Source organism: Gallus gallus, chromosome 4 (genome assembly GCF_016699485.2).
Source record: "Gallus gallus isolate bGalGal1 chromosome 4, bGalGal1.mat.broiler.GRCg7b, whole genome shotgun sequence".
Taxonomy (NCBI): domain Eukaryota; kingdom Metazoa; phylum Chordata; class Aves; order Galliformes; family Phasianidae; genus Gallus; species Gallus gallus.
Window position 1 is genome coordinate 22104051 of NC_052535.1, and position 25009 is coordinate 22129059.

Genomic DNA, 25009 nt, shown 5'->3' on the forward strand with positions numbered 1-25009 from the left:
TAATATCTGAAACAAAAACTTGGGTGCCATCTCTGGGACCAGGAAAAGTCTGTGACAAGGATTTCTGTCAGAACTGTAGTCTGAGAGATCTGCCTTACTGAAGGGCTATAAGTAGAAGAACTATGTGAAATGGCACTCATCCAGAGAAGCTCTTACATGAATGCTTCAATCGAATTCTGTATCATCTCAATCAATATCTTAAATCTATTTCTTTTTCTTCACATTTCTGTCACTTTAGGCATGTTTGCAACAGTTTACTAGCCTTTACTGTCGAGCTGTCTAAACCCTGAAAAAAAGGAAAACACTAAAAGTTAGAAACACAAAGAAAACAAAACACCACCTCCTTATGAGCTGATAAACGAAACAGTAAATTACACTGTACATATGAATATGGAGCTGCTGGAGTTGGTCCAAAGAAAGGCCACAAAGGTGATCAGAGGGCTGGAGCACCTCCCCTACAAGGACAGTCTGAGAAAGCTGGGGCTTTTCAGCCTGGAGAAGAGAAGGCCCTGGGAGACCTTATGGTGGCCTTCCAGTACCTGAAGGGGGCCCACTAGAAAGCTGGGGAGGGACTTTTTAGAAGGGTAGGAAGAGACAGGACAAAGGTTTTAAACTGGAAGAGGGTAGTGAATCATGAGAACAGCTTTTCCATATTGTAAGAACAATCATTCACATAACTTGAGAGAAATAAGCTTAAGGACAGAGGCTCAAGAATGGAATGAGGAGGGCACAAAACTTGTTGTCAAATGAAGATAAGAAAGTAGAATAGATGTCCTGTTGCTGAAGATAAGATGGTAAAACAGATGCCTCAGCTCAACGTAACATCAGTGGGAGCTGGTTTGGGCTACCCTCCCTTAAAAGGTTGGAAATTTACAATGAGAATTTACAAGCGAGAATGCATCCCATGACCACCAGAGATGTTACTTCTGCCCATGTCCTTGGAATGTAATGAATATGTATATGCTATATGTAGTCATTCCTCTCTTTGGTGTGCATGTTCGGTGGGAGTGATCCCCCATGCACTCAGAACTTTAATAAAGGGAATACCTGCTTGATACAATTCATTGTCGTGTCAAGTTACTTTGTTGGTAGAATATCATTACAAGATATTCTTTACCAAGAATGGTGTGGTCATAAAGGATCAAGCAGCACTGGAGGCTATAAGAGATTCAGTCCAGTGATCATCACTGCTAATGATGCAGGAAGTTAATTAGTCCCATTAATTATTTTTATGTCTTTTATCTATGTTACATCTGATATTATTTTATATTGGGTCTGGAACCTAGTTGTTCCCTGCCACATGCTCTAATCTAATAATCACTTTTAGGTGTGTCCTATGATATACATCAGTTTCGTAGGCTGAACTGAAATATCTCCACCACAAAATATCTTGTTCTTGAGTATCTGCAAAATTTTTGATACACAAATAAGACCTAGTAGGAAATAATGGAAAAAAATTTATTTTGTAAGATGTAAGAGGAGATGGAAAGTAGTTGAGTAGCTCAAAAAAGGAATTACAGGGAATATAGGGAACAAGGGAATAAGAGAGCAAGAGAAAATCCTGAATGGTAATGGCAGAAGAAATTGAGAAGTAAAAGCAATAGGTCAATAGGTCAAGGTAGAGGGAAAAAAAAAAAAAAAAAGGATGTAAAAATGTAAGAAAGTAACTATGACTTCGGGAAAAGAAAAGTGGGACAAGTGACAGCATGTGAACAAAATTATTTGTTTGAGAAGAAGCAAAGAAAGAAGAGCTTGGGAACATCTAGCTATGGAACAAACAAGAGAGATCTTCACAATTTGGTTTGACATCCTCCATCCTCACAAAATAGAAAGAAAATGGATGCTTCTGTCTGTGAAGGAAAGAGATAAAGCTATGAAGAGCTTCTAGAGTGAGCAGAAAGGCCAGATAAAGAAAAAAAACAGATAACATGACTATGTTGAGCAAAACTGTGAGCATGGGGCTGAACTCCCAGGGTAGCCCAGCTGAATTAGGAAAAGCTGCATTGCTCCAAATGCTGCTGTTTTCTCATGGGCTGTCAGCAGAAAGCAGGCAATAAGGGTATTTTATTCAGCTTCCTACTATTTCCTCAAAACATCTGAACTACGTGAGTTAGATTATGAAAAGAAAAAGAAAGACTAAATCTGAAAAAAGTCCTGAGGGCTATTAGCCAGAAAATCTTATTCCTCTCCAAGGAGTGGAAGCCCTGTTGCTTGTGATTTAAGAAAGTTCTGGACAAAACACTTCAAAATGCACAATGAGGAACACTTGTGAAATAGCAGGAGATTAACTCAATGATCCAATAGATGTCTTCCCCCTCTAGCTTTGATCCTTATGTTTAAATTGTTCTTTAGATTTCAGGAGTTATAATTAAATAAAGACAAGCTACTGCACAAGGATAAGCCTTTGAAAAATGTATTACATTCATTCATCCATACTACAACTCTCTCCATAGGCCAAATTTGTGCACTGCTGTCTATGTATTCACTTTCAGAAAGAGATATAACTTGTTTGGGAGTCAACTACCCAAAGAGCTTTAAAGCTCCCAAAACACCTGAGAACCTATTGTTCATTAACCTCTATCTGAAGGTCTACTGCAATCACGTAACACAAGATAGACTACAGTGCTATATGGGCCAAGTACTGCTTTCAACTGCATCAGCACAAATTAGAACAGAATTTACTTTCAGCTCCTATTGCCATTAAATAATAAAAGCCTTGGAAGACAACCAGAATCCTCCACAGAAAAACAAGCACTGTAATCTCTGCGATATTTCTATAATCTCTGGGAATTAGGATTGCTATCAGGACTAAAATTTATTGTTTCAAGCTTCCTGGTTTATCTTATTGTTTGTATATTTTTTAAAGAGTTGATTGAAAAAAGCTCAAGAAGTAACAACTTCTATTTATTTTTGCTCCGTTTGATTGTAAGTCTGCTGTTACAGGTATGCCAAGCACCATCCTGGCTAACAATTTGCATTCCATCTCCAGAAGTACAAATGTGCCTCTGGCAACCATAATTAATCTCCTATCACAGAAGTATGCACTGGGCATTGAATTAACATTAAAGACAATATAAGCACATTAAGATTCATGTTGCAATGCACAGTATAGGTCACAATATGATTGAATTTGCAATTGTGGAGGAAAATATATGCTAAATGAATGTTTTGTATGAGCCCATACATTCCAGAGAATGCCTCATAAAAATCATAGAATAACTGAGTTAGAAGAGACTCAGAAAGACCATCTAGTCCAGCTCCCCTGCAATGGACAAAGACATGTACATCAGGTGCTCAAAGCCCCATCCAGCCTGACCTTGGATGCCTTTAGGGACAGGGCATCCACAACCTCTCTAGGAAACTTGTTACAGTGCATCACTACCCTTGCTGCTAAAAAAAATTTCTGTATGTCCAATCTAAATCACTCCCCTTTTAGTCAGAAACCCTTTCCCCTTGTTCTATCACAACAGACTCTCCTGAAGACTGCTTACTCCAGGATCAGGCAAATGTGAGGCAACCAAAGTCCACACTAAACTGTAGGAAAGAGATTCATCTTGTACTGGGGGCCCCAGACCTGAAAGCAGTCCTTCAGATGGTGTCTCATGAGGGCAGAGTGGAGAGGGTCACATCCTGCTGAACTGAGTATCATGAATGATGTTTCCAAGTGGGGGCCACAAAGGGAACCTGCATACTGTGGCAGGACTCAAGACGTCCCTTTTACAAAATCAAGTAACTGGTAAAGGGGACACTAAGAAGGAAAGGCAAGTAACAAAATTTTACAGCAGATCAGTTTCAAAGCTGAAATTAAAGAGAAAAGAATAAAAAGAACAGCCAATAGAGGATGATTTTATTGGTTCAATTTTTAGCCAGCCTGTATAAAAGCCAGATATTGGTCACTTTTTTGCCTCTTGTATACACATTCTATACCTTGGGCTTACTGTCACATGCTGTCATAATCCTGAAACACATTATTATACCTGATCTGTTGTAATATATGAAACTACTAAAACTGTTCATGCAAATTAGAATGCGTAGGCAAAAACAAATCTCTGGTGAAATATTCCAGGTCATTAGAAGTGAAAGAATCCCTCAAAAGGGCAACTGCAAAAGGAGGGCATACCAGATTATTTTCTTATGTGTAATGCTGCTCCACTTGTAGAACATTAAATATGGAATTATACTGAACCTATTATTGCTGCCATTGACAGTCTGAAAAAACGTACTAAGCACAGATGATTAAGAGAGTATTCAAAACATATTTACTGTTTCTCCATGAGTTTTTCTCCTCAGTATTATCATATCATAGTTAATAAGTTTCAGTGGGTTTTTGACTTTAATGAGCTTCTTTAATGAGGAAACCTATTAACATTCACACTTGGGAATTAAAAGGTCACCCCAGTCTATGAGCAAATGAATCTTATTCCCTTTGGAAACTATTAGAAAACCTGTATATGCCTTTGTTTGATAATCATTGCACCATGAGAAGATCAGAAAGTTTGATGTTACTATGCAAACAGATGCTTGCCACACCTCGTGATTTACCTCCTAATTTGTCTCCCTTGTTTTACCACAAGAGGCTGCTGTTTCATCATCTGCACTGGTAGACTATAACTGCAAGGCAATGCCTTTAGCTTTACCCTTCAAACAGGATTTCAATGAAAAAAATTGTAGTTGTGTTAATTTGTGCAAGAACACACATCTGCAGTGCAACAGAAGTTTAAGAGAAAAGGATCACGCAAAATTCATTATTGATTGTTATCATGGTAACACAAGCAAGATGAAAATACTCTCCTTTTATACACTGGAAAAGAGAAAATAGACACTAATTGGTAGAAGACCTTCTAATGCGGCTTGTTCTTCCACCCATAATTTTGGCTAATACATGCTGATGAAGCATCAGACTACCTTGTATAAGTTATCCATTCAATGTTTTTATTTAAACACAATCTAGATGTCCAGCACTCCAGAATGCATTCATGAGTAAAGAGTGGCTGAAGTGATAATATAACCAATTCAGATAGTAAACACAGAAAGAGTAGGAAAGTTTGCAGCGAAAAAATAAATAAATAAATAAAAGCAAACAAACAAACAAACACAGTGAGATGAGTAGGCTAAACCTTACTTGAGTTTCAGACAGGAATACAGTTTTGATGGCGGAATATATAGGAAGGTCTGGAGCGTAATAATCAGAATATGTCAGGAAACTTGCCCATTTTTCTACTTTCTCCTGGAAATCAATTTAGAGATAACTCCACTGTGATCTCCAAACGCTTCATAATATTCTTGCCTGTGGGTCACTGCAACCTAGGTCTCTGAGGTTAATTTTTTTTTTTTTTTTTTAATTTTCCTCTCTACCTTACTTTACTGTTGAAATAGGAAAACAAGACTAGTATATATAAAACAATCCCCAGATGTAAAAGTAAACTGTGCTATTGTCTTAAAAAAATTGAATACAATAGCACAAAAATATTAGTGAAAAAAATCAATTCAAAATAATAAACACGTGAAAAAATTCTAAATGATAATCTCTATCTATAAATCTATTGCACATGTAAACATTTGCATGTGTAAATCTGTTTCATGCAATAAATATTCACTGCATTGATAAATCACTAAACTGCAAAAATATAAGTCACATTTATGCAATATATTCTACCGCCTTTCAATCCTGGAAATAAAAATGAGAAAGAAGATCAAATATAATGCAGACCACTGGAAGATACTGCATAAAAGCGTGAATATATAGGTAAGATTATAAATTATGTTAAATCCAGGACAATTTCATCAATGCTTTTCAGAAGCATTGTGAATGACTTACATGCTCAAGGAAGCAGAACTTACAATGCCACATATTTCTCTTTATTGGACATCACTCAATAGTCCCACAAACAGACAGGATAGCATAGTTCATTTGATTAGCAGATCTCTGGTGCAACTATAGCAATATTCAACAATTTTCAAATGTTTTACACTATGTAATATGTATTAATAGTAGAAAATAACAGATGGTATTGGATTGAATACAAGAAAGTAATTCATTATGGCATTCAGACATATTTATAAAACTGTCAATAGAATCAAATCTGAAGTTGCAAAGAAATGAGAAAAAATTTGTAAACAAAAGGTTTCTATTATGGAACTATATCTAGTGTTTCATCCTTTGTGAAGCCAGAAGTTGGACTCGATCCCTGTGGTTACCTTCCAACACTATAGGATAGTCTGTGATTCTATGATTTTGATATTTATTATCTGTTACAGTTCTCAAAGACAGTAGTCTGAGAAATACATACTAAATAATATTGTCTCTATGTTATGATGTGTTAAAACTTAAGAAATTTCTTCAGTTGTTTTCTTGCTCATGATAAGAAGGCAAACAAACAAATGCAGTTATTACATCAGCATTGCTAAAACTGTGGGGCTAGCACTGGAAGACATAAGAATTCCCAGGCAACTTTGTAAGAGCTTATATGAGAGAGACCTAGAAAAGAATGCAATCTGTACTAGTTCTTAGTGCTCATCTCCAAATTGAGATCTCATTAGAGAAGCTTTTCTGTATCAAATCTAAGGGACAATAATACACAAGAAAAGTCATTCAGTACTGCTGTAGGTTAAAAATATAATAAAAAACCCACAAGAAATCAAAGAAAGGAATTTTAGTGCTTTGTTTTTCTCCATAGCTCCCAAAACATGCAAAATCTACAAAATTCTACATAGGTCTATGCAGCATCTGAGGCACAGACTCAGATGTGAACAATCCAAATTGTTTATTACAGGTTCTAACATCACTTATATACACTCACAAGTTTTCTCTTAACTTTCCCATCCACCTTTACATGTCAACAAAATATTCCACAAACACTCCGTAACCATGCATGCAAGTGCTTATCCAGTCAGAGTCATGAGCTGTTCCTAGCCACGCTCCTTATCTCTAATCAGGATCATCAACACTCAGCCATCACACAGTTTACTTGACTTTGCTTTTCTCTTCTTCTGGAGATGCCCTTGGTTCTCAGCGTTGAGCTCTTGTACTGTATATCTTGCTCCATGGCTTCTGCTCTGAATAGTCTTATAGTCTTTCTTGCATTCTCACAGATCTTCATCTGATTTTTTTTTTTTTTAACCTTAAGAAAAAGGTATGTTTTTGAATGAAGTAAATTTGAGATATTTCTGTACCAAACATACCCTCTTATTAAATAAACACATAATGGTAATGTAATTATTCTTTTTTTTTTTTTTTGAAAATTCTTATTTTCAAAATAAAATGCATCTATTCTGATTATCACATATTCTTTTGTACAACTTTATGCTTTAGTTCAATGTATTGCTGATGATCCAGAGTTGACAAACATTTCAAAAGATCTATTATACAGAAAATTCTCATTAGAGTGGGAATTAGCACAAATATTTCTGAAAATGGGATCTCCAAATACGTTGCTCCCATAAGCAAGGAACAATAAGGAATTCAGGATTTTTATTCTTGAAGCAGTTTCAATCTTTGCACTCAGTAGCTCTGGGTCAATAAATGCCATATTAGATATTTGATGTTTGTCTTCACTGTAGCAATTAGACATCCTGTATACATACTTCATCACTGGGGGGGGGGAGAGGAAAGCCCAGAAGAATGAACTTGTTTTTCCTGTTTTCCCCAATTTGAAGCTAAAATATTTCCATTAGCAATAAGAATACATTGTTGACAACTGTAAAGAGGAATGAATGAATTTTAAACTTGCAGTCAAGGCTGAAGGTGATTTAAAATACACATTATCCTATATATTAATATACCTTTACCCAGTGTGAAGTGAAACAACTTTGTGCCATACTGCAAAATTGATCAAATGGACTTGGGTGGACTTTCAGTTTTCATTTTTTTTTTTCAGTGAAGGTTTTTCACCCTTCGCCTGACGTGAGATAACTGCTCTACATAGGATTGCCTCAACTATAGTTTTATTAATTTTTTGATCCTAGTAATCCCAATTCAATTTTTAAGAGCATTTGTAAGAGAAACAGACAGTGCATTGAGAGCTCCACCAGCACACTTTTGCACTGATACTCCAAGTGTATATACTTCAGTATTTAGTACCAGTTTAGTGTACATATAACACAAGGCAGTCAGAAACCCACATTAACTTCCCAGCAACTTTCATAATTTCACTTACATAAGAATAGAAGACTGACTCATTTTCTGTTAAGATTAAAAAAAAAAAAAAAGGACTTCATTTTGTTTTAGGAAGAAAAATACAGAAAGAGGAAAAAATGACCTCCGGCAGATATCAATGAAAATGCATTCATCTACCGTGACCGTTCTGACAAGGAACAGGAGCTGTAGGTAGGACAGACTCTCTCCAGCTATGCATAATCAAAAATGTCATCTGAAGACTTGTTCTCAGAGACTTGCTCACTCAGATGGAAAGAATTCTTTTTAAAAAAAAATGTTATATTGTCAGATGTATAAATTTTTTATTCTTTAAAAATTATGACTTAATTTGTCCAAGAAGCATTCACAGAATTCGATGGGAAAATCTGTATGATACAAAAATTACCAGAAATATAGATAATTTTTTAGAAATCAAATAGTCTCTCAAATAAATAAAAGGAAATCCTGAACTTACTGAACCATAGGGGTTGGAAGAGTCCTTTGGAGATCACTGAATCCAGCCCACTGTTAAAGCAGGTTCCCTAGAGTATTACAGGAAAGCATCCAGATTTTTAATAGCTTCAGAGGAAGAGACTCTACAGACAACCTGGGTAGCCTGTTCTAGTACTCTGTCACCCTCAAGGTAAACTAGTTTTTCATGTTCAGATAGAACTTCCTGTGTTCTAGTTTGTGCCCACAGCCCCTTGTTCTGTCACTGAGCACCACCATGAAAAGAACATGGTCTCATCCACTTGACATCTACCCTTAGGTATTTACAGGCTTTGATAAGATCCCTCTCAGCTCTTTGTTCTCCAGGCTGTACAGTTCCATGTCCTTCAGCTGTTCCTCATAAGGGAGATGTTCTGGGGCCGCAGTCACCTTTGCAGTACTGTGCTGTACTATCTAGAAGTTCCCCATCATTCTTGAACTGGAAAGCCAAGAACTGGACACAATTCTTCAGATGTAGCCTTGTAAGTGCAGAGTATATGAGGAGGATCACCTTCCCCTTTCTAATGCACCCCAACTTCTAAGCAGACTGTGGACATATTCTAGCATGCTATTTTTACTTGAGAAAAATACACTTACATTATGTATAAAATATCTACATTTGTCATTATGAAGAATTAATTATGTCTCCAGCATAGCTGGCTATGGCAGCCCTCTAGACAAAGGAAGGAGAAACATTTTTAGACTTTTTCCTTGTCCTCAGTTTTCTAAATTTAGTTCTATTTGCTTTTCTCCCTTATAGAAGTCTGAAATACTCTGAAAGGAGCACACCAAGCATTCTGTTCTACAAAATCACTAGTTCATTTCAATGAGAAATGACAAACGTCCCTCAAACTCCCAGCTGTATTTCTTTATTTGTCATCAGCTGCTCAAACTTATAGTTATCTGCACAGATTTAACAATGCTGCCAGTCAGGAAGGTGTTTGGTAATGCATGATCTTTTAGTACACAGAAAGTGACTCTCAAAGTTTATGCCAGAGGCACACACACAATTATTGATTTGCATTCAGACCATTATTCCCTCTATTTATCTTATCAACAGAAAGGGGCCTGATAGCTATCTGTTAAGCAGGTGCACAGGGAGAAGTTTCTGGCTATAGACTGTTTTTTGTCTAGTTTTGAGCCATATAAAGAGACTGCAAATTCAAGATTAAGAGGTTTATAAATGAGGACTCTAAACTTTTTAATATTTTACCTGTAAGATTTTATCTAAAAAGTTACAAAACAATAGCTTTAGAATAACAAATCTGGGCTTTCAGCTTGCTCTGAATGTTAAAAAAAAAAAAACAACTGTAAATCCAGGCTAGAATTAGCGACCAGCGATAGAGACAGATTTTGCTGCCATAACTTACAACTGTCTTTTTTTAATTATTATTATTGTAAGTATACTTTAGACTTACTGGATATCAATGTTATTTACATTTGGAAATTATTCTTGAACCCTAACCTGAATGAGTTTCTTAAAGACAGAAATATTTAAGTTCAGGATTGTCAATAGTACAAATTTGCTATTACAAATGAAATTAACATTAATTACAATACAGAATTACATGTTACATTGCACATTCTTCTCTCAAATCTCCTCTTAAAAACCCTCACAATAATTCATTTACTTAAGGTGTACAGTAAATATTATGAATGTCAGGCCCTCAAAGGTCATTGTAACCTGGAAAAACAAGTGCATTTCTGTAGCGGATGAGTAAACATTATTAAAGATTAGGGAGCAACAGGGAAGTAATCAAGGAAATCAATGCAAAGCAGTCCCAGCAGAGTCAGATGTTGTCTTCTACACCCTTATCTACATGAGCTATTAATTGTTTATCCTGATTTCCTTCCTTCACAAACTTCTTTTATGAAACATATGAAATTACACAGGATATGAAGCAGACTATTAAAGGAAAATTTTGCCAATTTATTCTGATTAGCTAAAACCTTCATTGCAATATACAATTGAATTCATTATGCCTCTGTTAGAGCTTAATTCAAACATAAAATGCATGGATAATCTTGAAATTAGAGCTTTGCTTTCCTTGAACAGCTCAACTTTTCTTTCCCAATCAGTACAGGTAAGAATAGCTTTAGCTAAAGATTTTATTATTATTATTATTTGATAGAAACATTTTCCAGGTAAAACAGTCCCCAAACCCAAACAAAATAATGGGACAATAAACATATGTTTATGAAATGCTTGTAGTTGTGGAATAGACCAATTTACTGAGCATCAAATAAGTTCTTAACCTCTTTTTTTCTAACTTTTTTTTTTTTTAATTCTAATAATTGATTTTCTAACAAGCTGGTAAATTCACTTACTCAGAAGAATGCAGTTACAAAGGCTAGACAGTTCTTTTTATTTTCTTAAAATAAGACATCTTTGAAATAAACTAAAAGAGAAAAATATACTTTTAATTAACACATTAATCCTTTAATGGATCTGTTCATTTTTATGTCTAATTTGATATAAAAATGATCTCCATTTTATTTTGGGCTGAGCTCTGAGTCTTTCATGTCTTTGAATTTTCCAGCCTCTGTATATACTAGACTATTGCATATCCACCAATATTTTCGACAGAAAATGAAGTCATTTCTCACCTCACCTCTAAAAATACCCTCATTACACTTAGTAAAATATAATGGAAAAATCACACTAATCTAAATTTTGCATCTGTAAAGGTTATAAATAGTACAGGAAAGGGGACATGATCTCATTTTTATGAATTAAAAGTCTTCCTGTACCCCTAGGTACAACACATCTTACAACTTACCTTCATTTTTGGCAATACTATATCACGATGACTACCATTGTTATACCTTCATATAATGAAAAATTTAAGAATCCTGGGATTGATCCTTATGAACCCTGATTTTATTTTTCCTAGTGACTGGTATTATGCTACATTTTAGCCTTAGGAGAAAAACGCTGACGACATGTTGATGTTTAAGTTCTTGCTGAGTCATGTTGTACAGAGCCAAGGATACTAAAAGTTTGTAGCTTCCTGAACTATCCTACCAGCAAGGGGACTGGGGGAGCAGGGCGCACAAGGAGTTGGGATAGGAGAGAAGCAAGACAGCTGACCTACACTGGCCAAAGGAGTATTCCATGTTGTACAAAATCATGAAAAAATATTTTTGGAAAACTGCAGAGAATTTACCAGAGGGGCTCCTGCTGCTCAGGGACTGATTGTGCATCAGTCAGCAGTTGGTGAGCAATTGCACTGTGCATTACTTGTTTTGTAAATACATATTACTACAATTACTATTATTATTTTCCTTTTCTGTTGTAGTAAACAGTTTTTATCTCAACCTGTGAGTTCTACTGTTCTTTATTTTTTTCAATTCTCTTCCCTGTCCCCCAGCAGGGGCAGTGGAGAGGAGTGAGCGAAAGGCTGCATGGCACTAAGCTTCTTGCTGAGTTAAACCACAATAACTATTCACAGCCAAGTCAGACTGCAAAAGATATAAAATTTTGATTAGATGCTATAAAAATCTAAATTCTATCTGCCATGCTACCTCAGTAATTCATATCTTTGAGGCAGTAGCAATCTATAGAAAGCAGCAAAACTAATCAGGAGTGTTGGAGTTTTGGAGAAAATCATCCATTGTTTCTAAGGAATTGTCTTTGCCAGTTCAGAGATTCTAGTGCAATTTTTCTGTGGAGATATATATTTTATGATGTAATATTTTCTGCATAATTGTAGCTACACAAGTAATCAAATCAATGAGCTACTTCTTAAGAAATAGGCCAAAATCAAATAAATTTCCTTGTTTGTGGATGGACAGCTGACCCAGGGAGGTCATGTTTATCTCCCCCTGGGTCACTGCAAGCAAAACAGCTGCTATGGATCACTGTCTCACACAGAACTATGATGGGAGTAGATGAAAGGAATGCAGAGCTGCAATAGAGACCGCTGTGCCAGGTGCCGTGAGACAAGCTGCAAGCAACCGCAAGAACCATGCCTTGTTGTACTTAGCATGCTATTTGTACTGCTCTATATAAATGGCTGTGTGCAGTTATTAAATGGCTTGGCTACTAGTAACCAGATTGGTGTGTGGCCTCGTCCATGCTGCACCTCGGCTGAATATTGCTCTCCTGGGGACTTGGACAAGTCAGTCAGAGACACTTGTTCATTTTAAATATCTTCTTTGATAAGTTGATTATCTCTAATAATGTAAAACACTTTCATATTTGGAATGCGTGTCAGTTCAGCCTGATGAGATACTGGTTGTAAAACAAAATCATGCCTCTTTTCTTTTTCCCAGTACTCCTGCTGTGAAATGTGAAAGAACCAGGAGAGAAATAAAATATTGTTAACTAGAATTTATACAAAATGAAAGGAGAAGTACTTCTGGCCAACTATTTAGAAATCAACCAAAAAAATTACATACATATAAACCCAATGTTATGTTTTGTGTGCTTTACTGATACTTGACAGATGAGTGATATTTGATGAGAAGTGCAAGTGATACCTGACATGTGAGGTCAAGTTTAGGCTCTTAATTAAGCCTAAAGAGAAAAGTTCTACATGTACAGTATCCGTGATTCACTTCAGAAACTAAAACTAAGTAAAAATCAGGATAACTTGGAAGTATCAGAATTACAATCAAAATTACATCTCTTTTACCAAGTACTTTAATTTAAAAAAACCTGCATGCCAATAAATAAACACATACTTTTGATCCATTTAAATATGAGGTTAGCTTTGGCATTCTACAACTGATTTATGAACTGAACAGTCTTAGGCAAGCCTCAAACAATGGAATCAAAAAGAAATTCAGTAATTCTGTTTTGAATAAACTTGCTTTCCCTGAAATACTTGATTTTTCAAGAGTCATTAAAACTTTCTCTTGCAGGTTAACTTTATGGAAGACCTTATCACATTCATACCTATGAATAACATTAGCATACTGTATTAGCATACTAACATTCATGTACACTCACCAATTCCAGTTTAGGAATTTCATATTACACAGGTCACTTTTATTCTCATGAGAGAAATGGCTTCCAAGTTATTTGGATTAACTGTTGTTCTCCATGTAATATTAACTTAAAAATTTTTTTTTAGGTCCTTCACATAAACAAGCGGCTGCAAGAATGAAAGTCTCCAACTGAGGAAATGGCAAATTAAGAGCCTGCTCAAAGAAACTTTGGCTGGGATTTTGAGGAAGGACACCAGCAAGAGGATAGCTTGAGTAGCATAAAACTACAGCTAAATTAGAGGCTAGTGAAGGCTGATGTGTTGAAACACACATTGCACTTTTCCAGCCAAATTCAATTCATATGAATATATCTTTATCTGCTTAGATTTGGGCAAGCTACTTATTCATATCATCAACTTCAAAAAGGACAAAGGCCTCCTGTTGTGTTTGTTTTCATTTTTCTGTTTATTAATGTTGTTTAAGTATGTATTTATTTTTAAGAAATCAACTCCCTATATAACACATGACAAAACACAGGAGAAAAAAAAGATTTAGCAACAAAAAATGAGCACTGGAACTTTCAGCCCAGAGAAACAGTGACGAATCCTTGGAGATCTCCCCAAACTGCCTGGACACACACTTCTTGTCACCCACAAGAAACTTTTCTCCTAATAGCTCCCCATAGCATAAAATTGCCTAAAACTTTTTTTCTCTTTAACCTTCCTTCATCTTTATACATGATAGCATTCTGTTTCAGAGCAAATAAACTACATTCTTTTCCCTGCCATGAATTTCTTTTACTACCTGTATTTGTTAACTCCCTTTTAGGGACTGATGGCAGGAGAGTAACAAAACTGCACCAGGAGATGGTCAGACTGGACATTAGGAAATATTTCAGTACCATAAGGGTGATCAAACACTTGAAGAGATTTCCTAGAGAAGCAGTTGATGCCTCACGTCTGTCAGCATTTAAGAGGCCCTGGAGTGCTCAGGAGTTGGGCTTTGTGATCTTTGTAGGTCCTTTCCATTTGAACTATACTAATCTATTGTAAAATTCATCATGTTTCTCTTTAGTTAATACCAACTATATGTCTCGCAGGTCTATCCTTTTTTCACTTTCTCCATAGAGATGATGGTACAATCACCTTCAAGAATTAAATCATTCAGGCATAGAAAGATATTGAACCTTTAGCGTCAGCACACTAACAGGACTAAACATCCTTCTAGTGCCTCTTTCTCATTAAATTTCACTTGATGAATAACATTAAAATAAAAGTGTTTGTTTTCTATCACTGAAAAAAAAAATAACATCTGCCAAGACCTACCTTTTTAGGCATTCTTCAGCATTTAGAGCGTAACTCAATTGCATAATTGTTCAGCACAAAAAGAAGTAAAATTGCTTCTGACATGTTCTTGGCAATACCAAGCTAAGTATTCAGAAACAGGCCAATAGTCACATACAAAAAGAAGAGTTGCACTCACCCAACTAGTGAAAGGGCTCTCTAGTTATACAACACGCCTTTGCAAGAAGCAGCCTAGATCATAGAGACTTCCTCTCTTTAGTGGTTGGGCCTTATATGAACCCAGGTGGTCTACCCCTTCTGGTCACATGAAGATCACGGTTGCAAATTATTTACTTGCACTCCTAGGCCAGCCACAGTCCTTCACTGGGTGTTCCATCACCAGTTCAAGCCCTGACTTAACAGTTCCCCTACAGTAATGTTGCAGACTTTTTTGTCTTGTCATGCTGAAATATTTATTCCATAGTTAATCCTACACTTTGATGTAAGAGATTTTAGAAAGATTTTTGAGATGATTTTGAAAATCTGAAGTGTCTAATTACAGTTCATTGTTACTTAGAACAGCAAAACTGCTGAGAATGTTAATTTCACAATTCCAAATACCAAATACCAGCATTTCCAAAGCTTGCATTACGCTACGGAGAAAAATCAGTCTCTTCTTAAAACTAGCTGTAACGTCATTTGCTTACCTTTGCGAGTCTTCAGGAACCTCATTGAGAATGCTGGGAAATGTACCTTGAGCCATTTTGAGCACTTGTACAGGAGAAGAAATAGGAATTACATGAGCAGTCATTGCTCCTTTTATGATGACTCAGTGCTTAAAAGTGTAGCATTACATTTCTTTTTTATATAGTTTTCCAAGCAAAAATAGGATATAGCACTAGAAAAAACTGTGGTTCGTGTGATCCTCAGAAACCATAAAAACAATAACGCTCTTCTCCCTCAAACACCCTCTCAATCTTCCTGCATGTAGGTTTTTGTTTTGTTTTTTACCCCACTGTAGGCTTTGTTATATTTTACATCACTGGTACACCAAACCTTAAGCAACATAATACAAAAACAAACAAAAAAACTAATCAATTTTTCCCTGTTTTCCAGTAGATATCACAGTTTTACAGAGCCTGTTTACACTGCAAAAACCCTGGCTATGCATGTACTCAAAAATATATCTTTTCAGTATTTCTTATAAGCATGAATTCATTACAGATCTTCTGTCTCCTTATATAAGGAGAAAATTTGTGTTTTTGTTTATTTGTGGAGTAGAGCTGATTTAGACCTGCAGGAGCACACCAGTACCCTGAAGAACTCACAAGTCACTGAAAAGAGCAAAGATCAATGATGTACAAAGTCAAATATATGGTCCCACTGTTCTCCCTTCTCTCTTTCTCCTCCACAGCTGCTGCAAATCTGAAACAGCATAGCTGTGAACAAGAGAGAGCAAGGAAGCAAACTAAATGAGAACAGGCTTTCTGATGGGCTAAGAAACCATGCCATGTGGAAAGCCCAGGTGTAGTGGAAATGCTAAGTCACAGCCTGAAGCAGTGATTGAACACCTGGTAGGAATGCAGGGCCAACCCAGGTGAGCTCAGGTGCATGCAATGTAGCTGAGTGACTGGAAGGGGTGGAGCCAGGATCCACCCCTTCCCAGACTTCATTTAAGATTTGGCAGTGGAGGTGAGGGTATCTCTTGTTGGAGATCCCTGATTACTTTGGAGTTTTCAAATGTAAGCAGCTCTTTTCCTTAAGTTCTGTATTTGTGGTTGCTGCACTTAGGCTTGTTTGTGTTTGCTGTAGCTATGGCATTTGCTACCATGCTATTATTTTGGTGATTTCTATCTAGTTATAGCGTTACATTAGGGTCTACAGATGTGTGTCAATGAGAAGGTGAAGAGAGAGAGAGATCAAGAGAGGCACCAGGACACGGCAGTAGGTTCTCAGTCAATGCTTTCCCTGTACAGCTCCTGCAGGCTAGACTTGGAGTGGTAGCTTCACCTTGTGGGTTTTACACTGCATTTGAAGTTCTTCTCACTTTGCTTTGGGTAATCAGTATGGAAGAATTTCCTTGCATGTTACAGCATATTTTCATGGTACAAGTTTCACTTCAACTGAGGCATTTCCTACAAATAGCTTTCATTTCTACACTCTATTTAAAATTTTCACGTGACACTAATCAAGATAATCAATGCAAACTATATTCATAGTCTTCTTTTACATCATGGTGATGTAGAGTTATGGTAAGTATGGATTTCTAAAGCCACCTTGAGGAAATAAAATAAACTGTACAATGCTGCTGAATGATTTATGAGCCCAAAATATATGTGAAACTGAGTTGAAACATAAAATCACTGAGATGGGCCTGGCTGCTCTGACCTATCTTCTTCAGAGCCCTGGCCACAGCATGGCTGGAGAGGGTGAGTGGTAGGGGAAAAAGGCTCAGATGGAAAAATTCTGCCTTTCCTTAATTGGAAGGGATAAAGTTTTAGGGGGAAGAAAAAAAAATTATCTACAGTATAAGGCCACTATTTTTTTTTCCTAACCTTTCATTACATTAATAGAAATGGATTAGAAATATTTTAATATATAGAGTATGTAATACACTTCATATAGATACACATGACTTGTGTGTAGAAAAGGTTGTCACTGATAAAGTGGTTTTGTCCATGGGTGATTGTAATCATAACAAACTGGAGTAGGCTGACACTGCATTCAGAAGGTATGTGCAGAAAGAAGATAGATAGACAGGGATGTCTCTTAATGAATTCTGCTTTCTTAGTAAGAGGAAAAACTGTGTGAATGCTGAATTCAGCTTGCTTACCATGTGGCAAAAAATGTGCTGAATGAAGTAGACAAATAGAAATACAGCACTCATTTCAAAACTGAATTTGCAGGTGTGAAGTCATTGCAAAACCTAGAACAGATTTCAAGAAGCTACATGTCACAGAGTTATCTAGATCAATCTAGAGAAATCTATGCCTGTGACAGGAGGGTAGTGGGCTCCCTGGCTCCCCAAAATGGAAAGGGAAAGGGGTAGGGGAATGGGAGCTGGGCTCAGAGAGGGAAAAAGAATGGAGCAGCGGCAACAATCACAGTACAGTGAGTGACCCAAAGCACACAGCTCAGTATCAGGAGCCAGAAGCCATCTATAATCAGTATCCTGAGGTGTACAGCTCCTTAGATCTTCAGGTGGTTAGCAGCATTTTTGATAGAATGTAGGAGCCACTGTCTGAGTTGAAGCAACTGCATCAGAATAATATGAAATTTCATCTTGTTTTTTGGGATCAACATTCAGGAAATTGTTTCTTAAATTAGTGTCTTTCATTCAAAAAAAAAAAAAAAAGAGTAGTGATCAGTCCTTTTTTTTTCATAACAAGAGCAAACAACAAAAGAAGACTACTGTGACCATACCAACAAGGACAATACCTGAAATACTAGGTTTTGTAAGAATAGTAAGTGAGTACTCTTGTAATACTGCGTATTTTATTCTCACATTGTGACATATTTGTCTAAACTTACAACAGTTCATCAACAGATCAGCTAATAATTGTCACGGAGTTATCTAGATTAATCTAGATAAATCTATGCCCGTGACAGGAGTGCAGTAGGCCCATGGGCCCCCTGGCTCCCCAAAATGGGAAGGGAAAGGGGTAGGGGAATGGAAGCTGGGCTCAGAGAGGGAAAAAGAACAGAGTAGTGGCAACAATCTAAGGAAGGAAACTTATTTTACTTTGATATTGGAATGCAAGATAACACAATATAATACAATCTAATTGAAAGTAAGGGTAATAAATCAAACAAAGTAAGAGAGAGAAAGTTTCCAAAACCAAAAGACCTACTTGATAAAGGCATACGACTTGGAAGCACACCTACCCTTCTGCGTAGCTACCAGAGAGAGAGAGAGCGTGAGCCTGATCACTAGACTCAAATCCTGTGATTTCTGTGACATATTTTCCTTCTCTGACCATGAGGTCCTCTGGGATATGTAGTTCTTCTCTTTTGAGAAGCAGGTACCTGGAAGGTTGTCAATCCACAGAACTGGAGTACTAACCCTTTAATTACCTGCACTGTACATGATGTTATGATGTGGAATGCCAATAGCAGAATTACAAAACCATGACACTACAAATGCTTTGCTCACCTTCTACCTGGTGAAACCTAGAAATACTTTTACTACAGACTTTCAGAATCTATGGCTTATTTAAGGTTTATGACTTTGACATTAATTTCTATAAATTTGCATTGAAGATGTCAGCTTTTCTTTTATATTTTTCTCTGTGTTATCTGGGCAGAGAATTAACCTGGAAAATTGTGAACTTGCTTCTTGGAAAACAGGTGCTTAAAGGAAACTTCTCATATTCAACATCATACAAGTATCCACCATCTTACAGATTCACTGAAGCCTGAACCTAGGGGGAGGCAAAATAACAACAACAAAAAAATAAGGTAAGTATCTTGTCAGCTTAAACAACACAAATGAAGTTCATCACAAGTAGATCTTTTTAGATCTTTCTGAAGGCTTTGATACACTAGATGGCAAGATATCTGAGGATACAGACATGAGCTCTATTTGCTGCATTCTTGTCTTTTATCTGTGCAAGATGAAGACTAGAATTATGCATCATCTGTTCCTGGACTTATTCATATAAAAAATTGAAGTGCTTTTACATTCTCATCATAATAGAAGTAATATATATATACATTATACATATTAGACAGTACAAAAAAATCGACCTGCTAAGAATATATTAGAGAATGCATGGGTGGGTTTTCTTGATTCTGTTTGTCTTAGGTTTTTTTCCCCTGTATAATAAATGCTGAAGGTGCATTCATTCAATGTAGTAAGATTAGATTGATCCTGTCCTTTCCTACTCTTACTTTCTGTGCATATAAAAATGTTCACTGAGCACCTGATATCTCTTCAGTCTTTCAGAACTCAAAATACAACTGGGATTCACTGTCAAATTTCCTGTCTTCCTGTAAATGGGAAGAATGGCTGGAAAGTTCTTGATCACTAACTGGAAGCGAGAAGAAAATGATTCTAGACCTTTGGCTGCAATGCTTACTTACTTGCAGGAAGAGGTTCACCTATAATGACTGAAGTTTACATTAGGAGCATCGTTAGACCACTAAGTAGTTCATCATGCTCAGCTTCAAGCTGCTGTTGAAAAATATAATTTCTTTGCACCAGACATTGCATATATACATTACATATGCACTACAGCTATCCCTTTCCATATGTACAAAATTTTCAACTACTTCAAAAGTAACTGAAATTTACTTATGTCTACTTGAGCTTGAGTTTACTATTTAAACAATTACTACAACCAATTTTGGCAGTTTCTCACTTGAAGATACTTCTGTGTATTTTTCTGACAATTTTTGGTTTGGTGAGTGTATGCCTTGACAAAAGGGCTATGTTGCTGTTGCAAAGCACATTTTTTTTATTTATTTTGTCAAAGTCAATATATTAGCACATATTTTGGTGTAAGAAAATAAGCATCCTGGAATTCTTGATCACTGTGATTAAAAATAACTCCTTTAATAAACCAATAATTATTTGAATTACATTGTTGCATAAGCACAGTCCACAAGAATTAACAGCCCATTGCATTTGACTGAAATGATCCACATTCCTCAGTTTTATCCCTGGAATATGAATCTGTGCGCTATCATCACAGGCAGACCTTCCAACATGTATCCATATTTTTCTATCTCAATACCAGGTAATATTTGAGTCTAGCTTCAATACTTGTCCCACAAGCTGTTTCTGATTCCAGTCTGTTTCGTAGGCTGCACGCATCTTTTCCAATGAAAGCTATTACACTATCCTCAATGGTGACTTTCCCACCCATCCATCCTTCACATTTGACTCTCCTTCCTCAGAACAGACCTCGTGGAAAACACCACCTGTTCTTGTCTAAAGCTAAATTAAAAAAATTACTATTTCTTTCTCCTGGAAGATCTGTTCTATCACTTGTATTTTAAAATGGATTATTAATATATGTAAAGAGAAGTAGAGAAAGCACATTTCAAATAAATATTTGTTGTATTAATAAAGAACTCAATGCTTGAAAAAGCAAACTGCTTGATTAAAAACTTTCAAAGCTGTTAATGGACAATTACTTGAGAATTACAGGGTTTACCAGCAGCATAGCTAGTTACAGTGAGCAGGCTTTCTTTTGGAATGAGGCACTACAGAATATCCTATGGTTGGGATTTTTTTTTTCCTGATTCTACTTAGAAAAGACTTATTTGCGTAACAGGCCTGACTATCCAATTGCCATTTCACAAGATCTGTCATAATTATGTAACTTAAGCAGTTTGAGAAATTCCAGCCAACCAAGGTCTACCGATCAACTAACTCCAGCGCATGTCAGTATGTTGTATCAGAATGCTTTGTATCATTACAGTTTAGGTCTGAGTCACGAATTTTCGTTACAGTGAAATAAATTCCAAGCTGTGAGTTTGATGCCTGCAATTCAGCAGGGGACATTAAAAACATTAATGAACAAACATAATTGTCTCAAAACGAAACTTTTAAGAATGCAGAACAATTCTCCATAATAGTAAAACTAGGAAGACAGAACAGTTTAAAATAAAAGTTTTCCCAAAGGCAGAGAATACAACTGAAAGTAGAAATTCTTCTATTAGAATAGTTAATTTGGAGCATAACTGGATCCTGCAGAAGTAAAACTAAAGAGACGCTAATGAGAGCATATAGTTAACTGAAGACAAAGCTATGAATAAATCTCAAAATGAACATTTAGTACTATTAAATTCTATGGAATATGAATTAAATACCCTAGTTGAATATAAGAGAGGTGCTGCGTTTTTCTGGGGCTTCTCATAGTAGAAGTATTTTGGCAAACTGAATTACTGCTTCAAAAAAAAAAAAAAAAAAAAAAAAAAAAGCTACTGTGGTTTTGCTGTTTGTGTCCCCAACGCTCCCTTCAATATCAGCCTGCAAGTTTCTTTGATGTCCAGACACAGAAGAATTAAATGTGACTGTTGTTCTGTCCATGGTCTGAGGCCATATTATGACGGTAGTACTCCCAAGTACTAAGCCAGATGGCAAGTAATGGATGCCTGGCTGATATTTTTAGCACTGTATGTTATATATGACCATTTGACAGATTCTTGCATTAAGGAATAACAGCAACAATTTCTGGAAGTGTTTAAAATGTATGAAAGTTTTATCACTTGAATGTTGAATGGCAGCAGGTCAACAATAAAACTTTCAAGGCCACCTTTGGAGAAAATTTGTTTGCATAATTTTTCCCAGGTAGTAACAGAGTAGTAGACTCTTTTAGAAGATTTAATAATTGTTGCACTTTTTCCTTTAGGATTCATATTGCGCATGGTGTTCCAGGTTGAACGTGTAAAAAACTAATGATTTAACACTAAAAATGAAGTCCATTATTCCTGCAGAATACCTTAATATAAAAAAAAATTATTCATTTATGAAGAACAGTGATTTCCCCCCCCCCCCCCCCCCCCCCCTCAAAATTTGAGCCATTCAAAAGCATTTGATGTGCTTCTTGGTGCTTTCTTTAGTGTTCACCTTATTATTATTTTTTTTCTTCTTTATTAAGCTTCATAACTTCATCCTCATTTTGGAATTTGACTTCTAGAAATCTCAAGCATAATCTCACAAAAATTGAATTAGCAGAAGTCTGAGATGAATAATAGTTAAAGAGATGCATGAGAAATTAATTCTCTGTGAACTTCATTGTTAACTAGACAAAATTTTAAAAAAGGTAAATTTAAAAAGACATCTGATTGTGGCTACCCTAGGAGGGTGAAGAGAGAGAAATTGTTTCTTTCTGCCAATTGGTACTCCATGCCATTTTTAAACTGGCATTACAATTTCTGCCTAGGAATAATGCCAGCCTAACAGATGGCCATAAGTGCTGCTATTCAGAGGAAACCAGAGTGTGCATGAGCTTTGAGGATTTGGGTAATGTTCTTATCCAGGGGATGTCTGAACTGAAATTGCAGCCAGATTTTCTTCACAGTTATAAGGGTGTAAAGGTATACAAATGAGAAGCTGAATTTCTTTTTTACAGTCCTGACATCAGACTACCGATAGATCCAGTTTTAGATTTTGTCATATAGGAATCTGCATGAAATGCTTCTCAAAGCCGATTATTTTAGGTTGCCAGCCTAATGAGACTGTCTACACACTTGTCTTGTGAGTCCTACACTGACCTTTTGATTTTGAGTACACACAGGATGAAAACTCCCCAGGAACCCACAGAATTTATGCGATGTCATATCATTTTTTCACCCTAGGTCATAATCCAGTTAGGAAAATGGAAGGAAAGCAGATGGATTGACAATAACTCAATTTTCATCCAATAAGCAATCTGAATACAACTCGCTGAAGTGTCACTTTGAATAAAAAAAAAGTCACAACAAAACATAGGGGTGTTTCTTTATCTGCTCTGACCAATTGTAGTGTAAGAGAGATCTGCACTCTACCTCAATACATGTCATACAAGTAAGATTAGATTTGGATTTCTTGACTTCTTTTACTTTCAAACATCTAAAATAATAACAGTCTTAAAACATATTTTATTTGATAATATTGTGCTCTGTCTCACTTGATTTTATACTTTACTACTAGCTTTGTTAGACAGCCTTTTGTCCAACCTCAAAAAAAAGAAAAAAAAAACATTTCAGTCCTCTAGCTACATTTTTATCTGTTTTCTGCTGGTTTGATTAACTTATTTTCCCTTAGAGATTACTAGAATTGTTGGTGCTACTTAAACATTTTATCTTTGTGTCCTAGCAGTCCCTACAGAACACATACAGGTTTTGTTATCTACTGTGCAATCTAAAAAAGAAAATCAATATTTTTCTACAATACACTTTTTTTATAGATTACCTAGAAATATGTATATAGAGAAGATCAAAATTGTTATGTTAGAGTCAACTAAATATATAGTGCATGTACATTACATATGTCATGATCTCAGGATCATTCATCACTCTGTGAAAATCAGTAATTTTTCACATGAAATAGTTCTTTCCTTTTTTTTTAGATTAGTATTCAGTCTAATGCATTAGTCACACCTTTAACATATAAGGAAGAAGGAAACTAATCAAACTACTCCTATGTAGTAGATTTATACATAGTCTTATTTCTTTTTATCATGCAAAGTATGCAACTATTCCCATACAGACTTTAAAAATCTTTGATATTATGAAGATAACTTAATATTTTCTTCTATTCACAATAACCAAGCAGGGAAAAAAAGAAAAAAAAAAAAAGCAGGAAAAAATCCACATATGAAATCAAGTTTAAGTTACATCTAGAAAAAACAGAAGTAGAGGTTAGATCAAATAACCTGGATGCCTTCAAGCAATGTCAGGGAAGAAAAAGAATTTGAAAAAAATGTGAAAGAAAATCATAACCTGTATGTGCAGCTAGTACATCGCAATACACCTTTCTACTGTCTCCAGTCTGAACCTTGTTGAATGCTATAACTCTTAGAATCATAGAATCATAGGATCACCAAGGTTGGAATAGACTTCTAAGCTCTTGCAGTCCAACCATCCACCTACCACCCATATTTCCCACTAAGCCATGTCCTGTGGTGCAACATCTAAACGTGCCTTTAATAACTCCAGGGACAGTGACTCAACTAGCTACCAGGGCAGCATGTTCCAGTGCCAGACAACCGTTTTGAAGAAGAAATTTTTCCTAACATCTCTGGTGCAATTTAAGGCCATTCTTATACTAGAAGCTATTTCTCCTGCTGCTAATGTTTCTTAAGGCTATCATTTAACTGTGCATTAACCTGTTTCAATCAAAATGACTTAAAGATCTGCTATTTATTTATTTATTTATTTATGATTGTAAAGATCTGCTTAAGCAGAGTGTTTTATTAAAATAAATTAGGCATTCTTTTTGGAGTGAGTAGAATGCTAGTTACAAAATATCTCATTCCTCAAAATTTGTATTAGGTGTAATTGGTAGACAAACTCTACCTAGATTAGTGTTCTGTGTATTTTGATACAGCTATTTATTTCTTGTACTTCCTGTTTGCTCATATATGTTTAGATAATCTGCTTAGGCTTATGACGTCATGCTATTTATTTACAGGTGTTCTTGTTTGTTTGTTTGTTTGTTTTCAAAACATACAGAAGAAGT